This window comes from Bison bison, unplaced genomic scaffold, assembly GCF_000754665.1.
Source record: "Bison bison bison isolate TAMUID 2011002044 unplaced genomic scaffold, Bison_UMD1.0 scf7180017864215, whole genome shotgun sequence".
Lineage (NCBI taxonomy): Eukaryota > Metazoa > Chordata > Mammalia > Artiodactyla > Bovidae > Bison > Bison bison.
In genome coordinates this window covers 1924140-1931625 of record NW_011494787.1, presented here as the reverse complement: position 1 = coordinate 1931625, position 7486 = coordinate 1924140, and the positions used below count along the sequence as shown (strand labels likewise).

Below are 7486 nucleotides of genomic sequence, written 5' to 3'. Positions count from 1 at the left end.
CTTTTTTTTTTTTTCAAAAACACCATTTCAGGGCTGGTGAGTCACCTGAAATGCTGGTGAAACACTCTTTCAGGGCTGGTGAGTCTCCTAACCCTGAAAATGAATTCAAAGAGGGACTCCTTTGAATCCTTCTAACATCTTGAAATGCAGAAAGAACTTATTTCTCTCTGCAGAAGCATGATGTGTTCGTTGTAGAAACTGTAGGGAAATAAAAAGGAAATATCCAAAATCCCACCGCATTTCCCAGCAGGAGATGACTGCCGTCCACTTTGGATGCTACCTTATCTTTTTAAGCTCATCTTAGCTTCTCATCTGCTTCCTGCTGCTAGCTGTGGCTGGACTCCTCTGAGCTTCGTTATCTGATCTCTGGGACAGGCAGGGAATTGGATCCCTTTGAGGGTTCCATAAAGCTCCCTGCTTATGTGGAAGCTGAGCCGTTCAGCTGCAAATGTGGCCCTACCTGAGGCTGGCCACCTGCTCTCCTTCTCCTGCCCAAATGAGGAGAATGAGAAATGAGAAGTGAATGGGCAGGTGATGCTTAATCCCTGGTCTTCTGGGAAGAAATAATAGAAGTAGAGTCTTATACCCAGAGAGGAGCTGGACATTCTGCCAGCTCTCGATGCCTTCCTTTAGGAAAATGGAGGTGTAAACTATACTGAACAAATAGTAATATACGTTTAGCATTTTTTTTCGTTAGATACTTTAAATTTTCTTCATCATCCCTGACAGTCAAAGGCTTACTCATGTCTGCAGCAAATCTCTCTTATGCTTTCATTTAAAATCTATTTGTTCTTGATGGGTTCTCCCTGGACATGTACAACATTTATTCAGACATGTTTATGGTGTCCCTACTTTGTGTGTGGTATTTGGCTCTGGGGACTCAAAATTAATGAGTTGCTCTTCCTGTTCTGAGCAAGCTCTCAGCCCTGAAGACTATAACCAAGTGATCCTTTCATGGGCTTTCCACTGAGGAAAACTGCCTTAGTTGCTCTCGTTTTTCTTTTTAGAACCTGTTTTCCCATTATGACTATTATTTATTGGACAGATAAAGTATATCTTTAAAGGAAAGGAAAACCATTTGATATAATCAAAGTATTGTAATTCCCTATTATTTTCCATCATTTTAGTTTTAGATCCTACTCATTCGATAGTGGTTTTGGAATAGTAGTAATAAGAACATAAAGAAGAGTTAGTGTATTCACTCTAACCTTTGCTATGCTAGCATATGTTTATATTACATCTTATATTAAAATTATTTACTCTCAATAGTGGAGTTATAGGTGTTTTGATTTTCTTCTTAATTCTTTTAAAAAATTTTATTGAAGCATAGCTGATTTACAATGTCATGTAGGTTTCAGGTATACAGCACAGCTATTCAGATATGTATATATTCTTTTCCCTTATAGGTTATTATATAATATTGAGTAGAGTTCCCTGTGCTACGCAGTAGGTCTTTGTTGGTTATCTGTTTATACATAGTGATGTGTATATGTTAAATCCAACCTCTTAATTTATCCTTCCCCTTCCCACTCAGATTTTCTTCTTCATTTAAAAAAGTTTTTTTTCCAAATCTCTACAATGACCATATGATCCACTTCTAAAAGGAAAGCATGTTTTAAAAGCCATGGTTTTCATATATCTACAAACAATTTTCAAACGTATAATTTACATATAGTGAAATGCACAGCTCTTATGGTTACTGGTAGACGAGTTTTGACATGTGTACCATGTATCTGCCCTCTTCTTAAGACAGAACATTTCCTCACTTCAGGAAGTTCCTTCATGCCCCTTCCAGATCAGTCTTCTCCTGTTCTCCACTCCATTCCAGAAATGCAGTCACTGATCTGATTGTTTTCATCACAGATTAGTTTTGTCTGTTCTAGAAGACCCTATAAATGGAATCGCAGAGCGTCTACTCCTTTTTTAGGAGCATTGCATTTTTTGCAGTCCACCCATGGTGCTGTTCAGCAGTTTGTTCCTCCGTTCCTTTTCACTGCTACATATTTCTTTGTATCATGTTCCAATCTTTTGACATTTATCATCTTCATTATTATTTTAATAACCAAGTACCAGTTCATCGATTGTGATACAATACTGATTTCTAGCTATTTGTTTTCCTCATTCTTCCCTACATCCTCTGTTCCCTTTGCCTGTTGCCATGAGGAACATTCCTTGGGGGGAATCCCCTGCCTTCCCTGAACAGGTAATGATACATTATGCCCTGGAATTGAATCAATATGGATACTTCAGAGCTAACAGGAACAAATTTCCCCAGCTTATCTTGTTCCTGAAAAAAAGAGTCCCTAAGAATGCTCACAGATAAGCTATCTTTGCATAGTCCTCCTTTGCATCAGTTCATCTTGTTGGATATTAATTTTAATCCCATACTAGGTACCGACCCCAGTACTTGCCTAGAGAATTCCATGGCCAGAGGAGCCTGGCAGGCTATAGTCCGTGGGATTGCAAAGAGTCGGACACATCTGAGTGACTAACACTTCCTTAGTGTCCATCAGCAATGCAGTTTGCTTTAAAAGGCAGTGTTTGAATACCATCCAAAATTCTTTCAATACTGGAATTCCGAAAGAACCTTGTGAAACATTCAACTCAGAAAGCTGTCTCCAGCGGGGGTCAAGGGCTGAGCTAGGCCATTTAGAATTTTGACAGCCAGTTGCCAATTTGCTTGTTGCTATTGATAGATAGTAGAAGAAAACAGATAATATGCCTGCATTAATTTCATATGGCTGCCATAACAAAGCGCCACAAACTGGCTGGCTTAAAATAATAGAAATTTGTTGTCTTACGTTTCTGGAGGGTGGAAATCCAAAATCAAGGTTTTGGCAGTGCCAAGGTCCCTCTGAAATCCAGAGGGGAATTCTTCCTTGCCTCTTTCTAGCTTCCGGTGGTTTGCTGGCAATCTTAGGCATTCTTCCGCAGAGACTGGAGTCAACAACATGTCACCATGTGTCTTCTCCCTGAGTGTCTTTGTCTTCACATGCTGTTTTCTAAGGACACCATTCATGTTGAATTAGCAGCTTACCCTTGTCCACTAGTAGGACCTCGTCTTGATTTAATTTATTATAATTGATTAAGTAATTAATTTAATGATGGTATTTCCAAATAAGGGCATATTCTGAGGTCCTGGGGGTTAGGAGTTCAACATACCTTTTTGGGGGGGTGCAATTCAGTGCACAAGGAAGTTTTTAATTTTTATTTTATATGTTTTTTGGCTATGCTGAGTCTTTGTTGGGGTACACAGGTTCTGCGTTGCTGTGCAGGCTTTCTCGAGTTGTGGCAAGCAGGGGCTACTCTCTAGTTGTGGTGCACAGGCTTCTCTTTGCAGTAGTTTCTCTTGTTGTGGGAGCACAGACTCTAGGGTGTGTGGGCTTCACTAGTTTGGCACGTGGGCTCAGTAGTTGTGGCGCATGGCATGTGGCATCTTTCCAAACCAGGGATGGATGGAACCCATGTCCCTTGCATTGGCAGGTAGATTCTTTTAATAACTGAGTAGCAGTTTATCCGTTGTGATACCATACCGATTTCTAGCTATTTGTTTTCATAGGACCAAGGAAGTTAATGTCATTGATTTCTCTTTTTCTCAGTCAAGTGTAGAAAAGTGATGAGTGTTAGAAGTTCACCGTATTCAGGAGGTGAAAAGCTGGTCTTCCAGCAGATAAGACCCACACCCTCTGGGACCTGAAGCGTTTGGATGGGCTTGACGTGGACCACAGTGGGCATGAGAAGTCCAGCCTAAGGTGGACTAGCTCATAGAGCTCAAGTCTGACTTGCTAAAGAACTGCCCTATGGGTATAAAAATCCTCCATGCCTTTACAGGTCCAGTATACATCCTTGGATCAAATTAAAGAGCGCCTTAGATCTATTTTACATTATTTTTGCCACCTTGTACAATGCTCTATTCTAGATTTTGTTTTGACATTACCCCATTGGCTTGCATTAGGGATATTATCAGAAACAGATATAAGAATCTCACTGTTATGTTTATTATAGAAATGTTATTGAGGTCATGTTGAATTATACTGATGAGAGCCACTCAGGCCACTGAGTTGAGTTTTTGGTTTCATATTTACTGTTTGTACTAAGTGTTTTGCTATATTATCCTCCTTCATTATTACAACAGCCCTGTGGATTAGTGTCGTTATTATTCTTAACATACAGGCGAGAAAAATGAAACTTCCCCTAGACTACAGAGCTAGGAAGCGTTGAAGCCAAGATTCCAATCTGGATCTGTTCAACTCCAATGCCTGTGCTCCTTCCCACTAAGCTTACTACCTCTCAAAATATGCCCACCATGTCTCCTTCACAGAGACCTACAGGTGAAATTTCCCCCAATATTAGGATTCTCTTTACAGAATTCATGACCCCCAAGTGATGCAGAGGAGATGGAGTTGACTGTCTCCATGAATCTGAGATTTTACTGGAGTCATGGGCACCAGGCTGTGGGGGTGCCTTTCAGTCAAGGCTTATATAAGATGTAAAACCCTCTCCCTTTGCAGTAATTCATAGTGATCTCCCTAGGCTGTTCTGTGCTATCACCATAACATCCTACCACTGGTAATTTGGTAAATTCTACCATTTGTCAAAAGAGGCATTATCAGAAAACTCAAGAGAAACCTCTGTATGACCTCAGCCCTAAATTTAGCCTTGGTGATCTCTTACTCTCAGCTTGTGAACTCTTAGCATCTTAAAAGCACATAGCACCCATTATGAGCAGAGCAAGGTTTCCAGATGAATCTGAACTCCTTTGCCATCTGGGAGCCATGGATATCAGGCAGATCCTCACCTATCTGCTGTCTCCACAAATCAGATGTACATCACACCTGACAGATGAACTAAGGGAAAGTGGATGACACAGAACAATTTTTGGAAGTGCTGGCTATGACTAATTAGTCCAGTTTCAATGACAAGAAAACAGAATTCAGAATAGCAAAGCACAGATTGTTAACAGGTTATAGTCATATTTTGTGTCAGTGAACAGAGGGGAAGATAAATGAAAAACCAAAGCTGGTTTGATTCTTCCTCCTGCTGCTAAATCAGGAAGCCCAGAAGAGCTCCACTAATTCAGGTTGCCTCTCGCTACACACAGCATGGGCTTCCCTGGTGACTCAGCTGGTAAAGAATCCACCTGCAATGTGGAAGACCTGGGTTCGATCCCTGGGTGGGGCAGTTCCCTTGGAGAAGAGCTAAGCTACCTACTCCAGTATTCTTGGGCTTTCCTGATGGCTCAGACAGTAAAGAATCTGCCTGCAATGCAGAAGACCTGGGTTCGATCCCTGGGTTGAGGAGATCCCCTGGAGAGGGGAACAGCTACCCACTCCAGTATTCTGGGCTAAAGAATTCCAGGGACTATTCCATGGGGTCTCAAAGAGTCAGATACAACTGAGCGACTTTCACTTGCACACACAGTACGAAGAACAGCAGGGTTTTTCCTGGGCAGATGATCTCTTTTCCTCTCGTGGACACTGCAGTTCTCCTTATTGATTACAATTCCGTCTTGCTTTGGCTTCTAGGCAGAAAAATCTGTGTCTCACATCAAAAAACTACACTGACCCCTAAGTCTCTATTTCCATTTCCTTTCTACCCACTCCTTTACTGTAATGGGTTTGGCATAAGCCCTCTTGGAGGAGGTTGCCATTAACCCCACCATAGAGCTGCCAGAACTCACACACAACTGGGGAAACAGACTCTTGGAGGGCACAAACAAAACATTGGGCACACCAGGATCCGGGAGAAAGGAGCAGTTACCCCACAAGAGACTGATCCAGACTTGCCCATGAGTGTCCAGGAGTTTCCGGGGAGGCGTAGATCAGCTATGGCCTGCTACTGGGTCGGGGGCACTGAGTTCAGTAGTACATGCCTGGGACCTTCTGAAGGAGGTCGCCACTATCTTCATTACCTCTACCATACAGGGTGAGAACACAGCCCCGCCCATCAACAGGAAATTGGATTAAAGATTTACTGAGCATGGCCCTGCCCATCAGAACAAGACTCAGTTTCCCCTTTAGTCAGTCTCTCCCATCAGGAAGCTTCCATAAGCCTCTTATCCATCAGAGGGCAGACATAATGGAAACTACAGTCACAGAAAACTAACCAATCTGATCACATGGACCACAGTCTTGTCTAACTCAATGACAGTTTGACCCATGCTGTGTAGGGCCATCCAAGACAGACGGGTCATGCTGAAGAGTTCTGACAAAATATGGTCCACTGGAAAAGGAATGGCAAACCACTTCAGTATTGTTGTCTTGAGAACCCCATGAACAGTATGAAAAGGCATAAAGATAGGACACTGAAAGATGAACTAGCCAGGTCAGTAGGTGCCCAATATGCTACTGGAGAAATAACTCCAGAAAGAATAAAGAGACAGAGCCAAAGCAAAAACAACACCCAGTTGTGGATGTGACTGGTGATGGAGGTAAAGTCCGATGCTGTAGAGAGCAGTATTGCATAGGAACCTGGAATGTTAGGTCCATGAATCAAGGCAAATTGGAAGTGGTCAAACAGGAGATGGCAAGAGTGAACATCGACATTTTAGGAATCAGGGAACTAAAATGGACTGGAATGGGTGAATTTGACTTAGATGACCATTACATCTACTACTGTGGGCAAGAATCCCTTAGAAGAAATGGAGTAGCCATCATAGTCAACAAAAGAGTCTGAAATGCAGTACTTGGATGCAGTCTCAAAAGCAGCAGAATGATCTTTGTTCGTTCCTAAGGCAAACCATTTGATATCACAGTAATCCAAGTCTATGCCCCAGCCAGAATTGCTGAAGAAGCTGAAATTGAACGGTTCTGTGAAGACCTACAAGACCTTCTAGAACTAACACCCAAAAAAGATGTCCTTTTCATTTATAGGGGACTGGGATGCAAAAGTAGGAAATCAAGAGATACATGGAGTAACAGGCAAATTTGGCCTTGCAGTACAGAATTAAGCAGCGCAAAGGCTAATAGAGTTTTGCCAAGAGAACGCACTGGTCATAGCAAACACTCTTTTCCAACAACACAAGAGAAGACTGTACACATGGACATCAGCAGATAGTCAATACCGAAACCAGATTGATTATATTCTTTGCAGCCAAAGATGGAGAAGCTCTATACAATCAGCAAAAACAAGACCGGGAGCTGACTGTGGCTCAGATCATGAACCACTAGGCCATTTTGGTATGACCTAAATCAAATCCCTTACGATTATATAGTGGAAGTGACAAATAGATTCAAGGGATTAGATCTGATAGACAGAGTGCCAGAAGAATTATGGACGGAGGTTCATGACATTGTACGGGAAGCAGGGATCAAAAGCACCCCCAAGAAAAAGCAATGCAAAAAGGCAAAATAGTTGTCCGAGGAGGCCATACAAATAGCTATGAAAAGAAGAGAAGTGAAACACAAGGGAGAAAAAGAAAGATATATCCATCTGAATGCTGAATTCCAAAGAACAGCAAGGAGAGATAAGAAAACCTTCCTCAGTG

General features: G+C 41.9%; 1 protein-coding gene across 1 annotated transcript in view; it reads left to right on the top strand.

Moving 5' to 3' along the window:
- ANXA4 (annexin A4) overlaps window positions 1-7486 on the top strand; it is a 73033-nt gene that overhangs the window by 26485 nt on the left and 39062 nt on the right. The window lies entirely within an intron of this gene.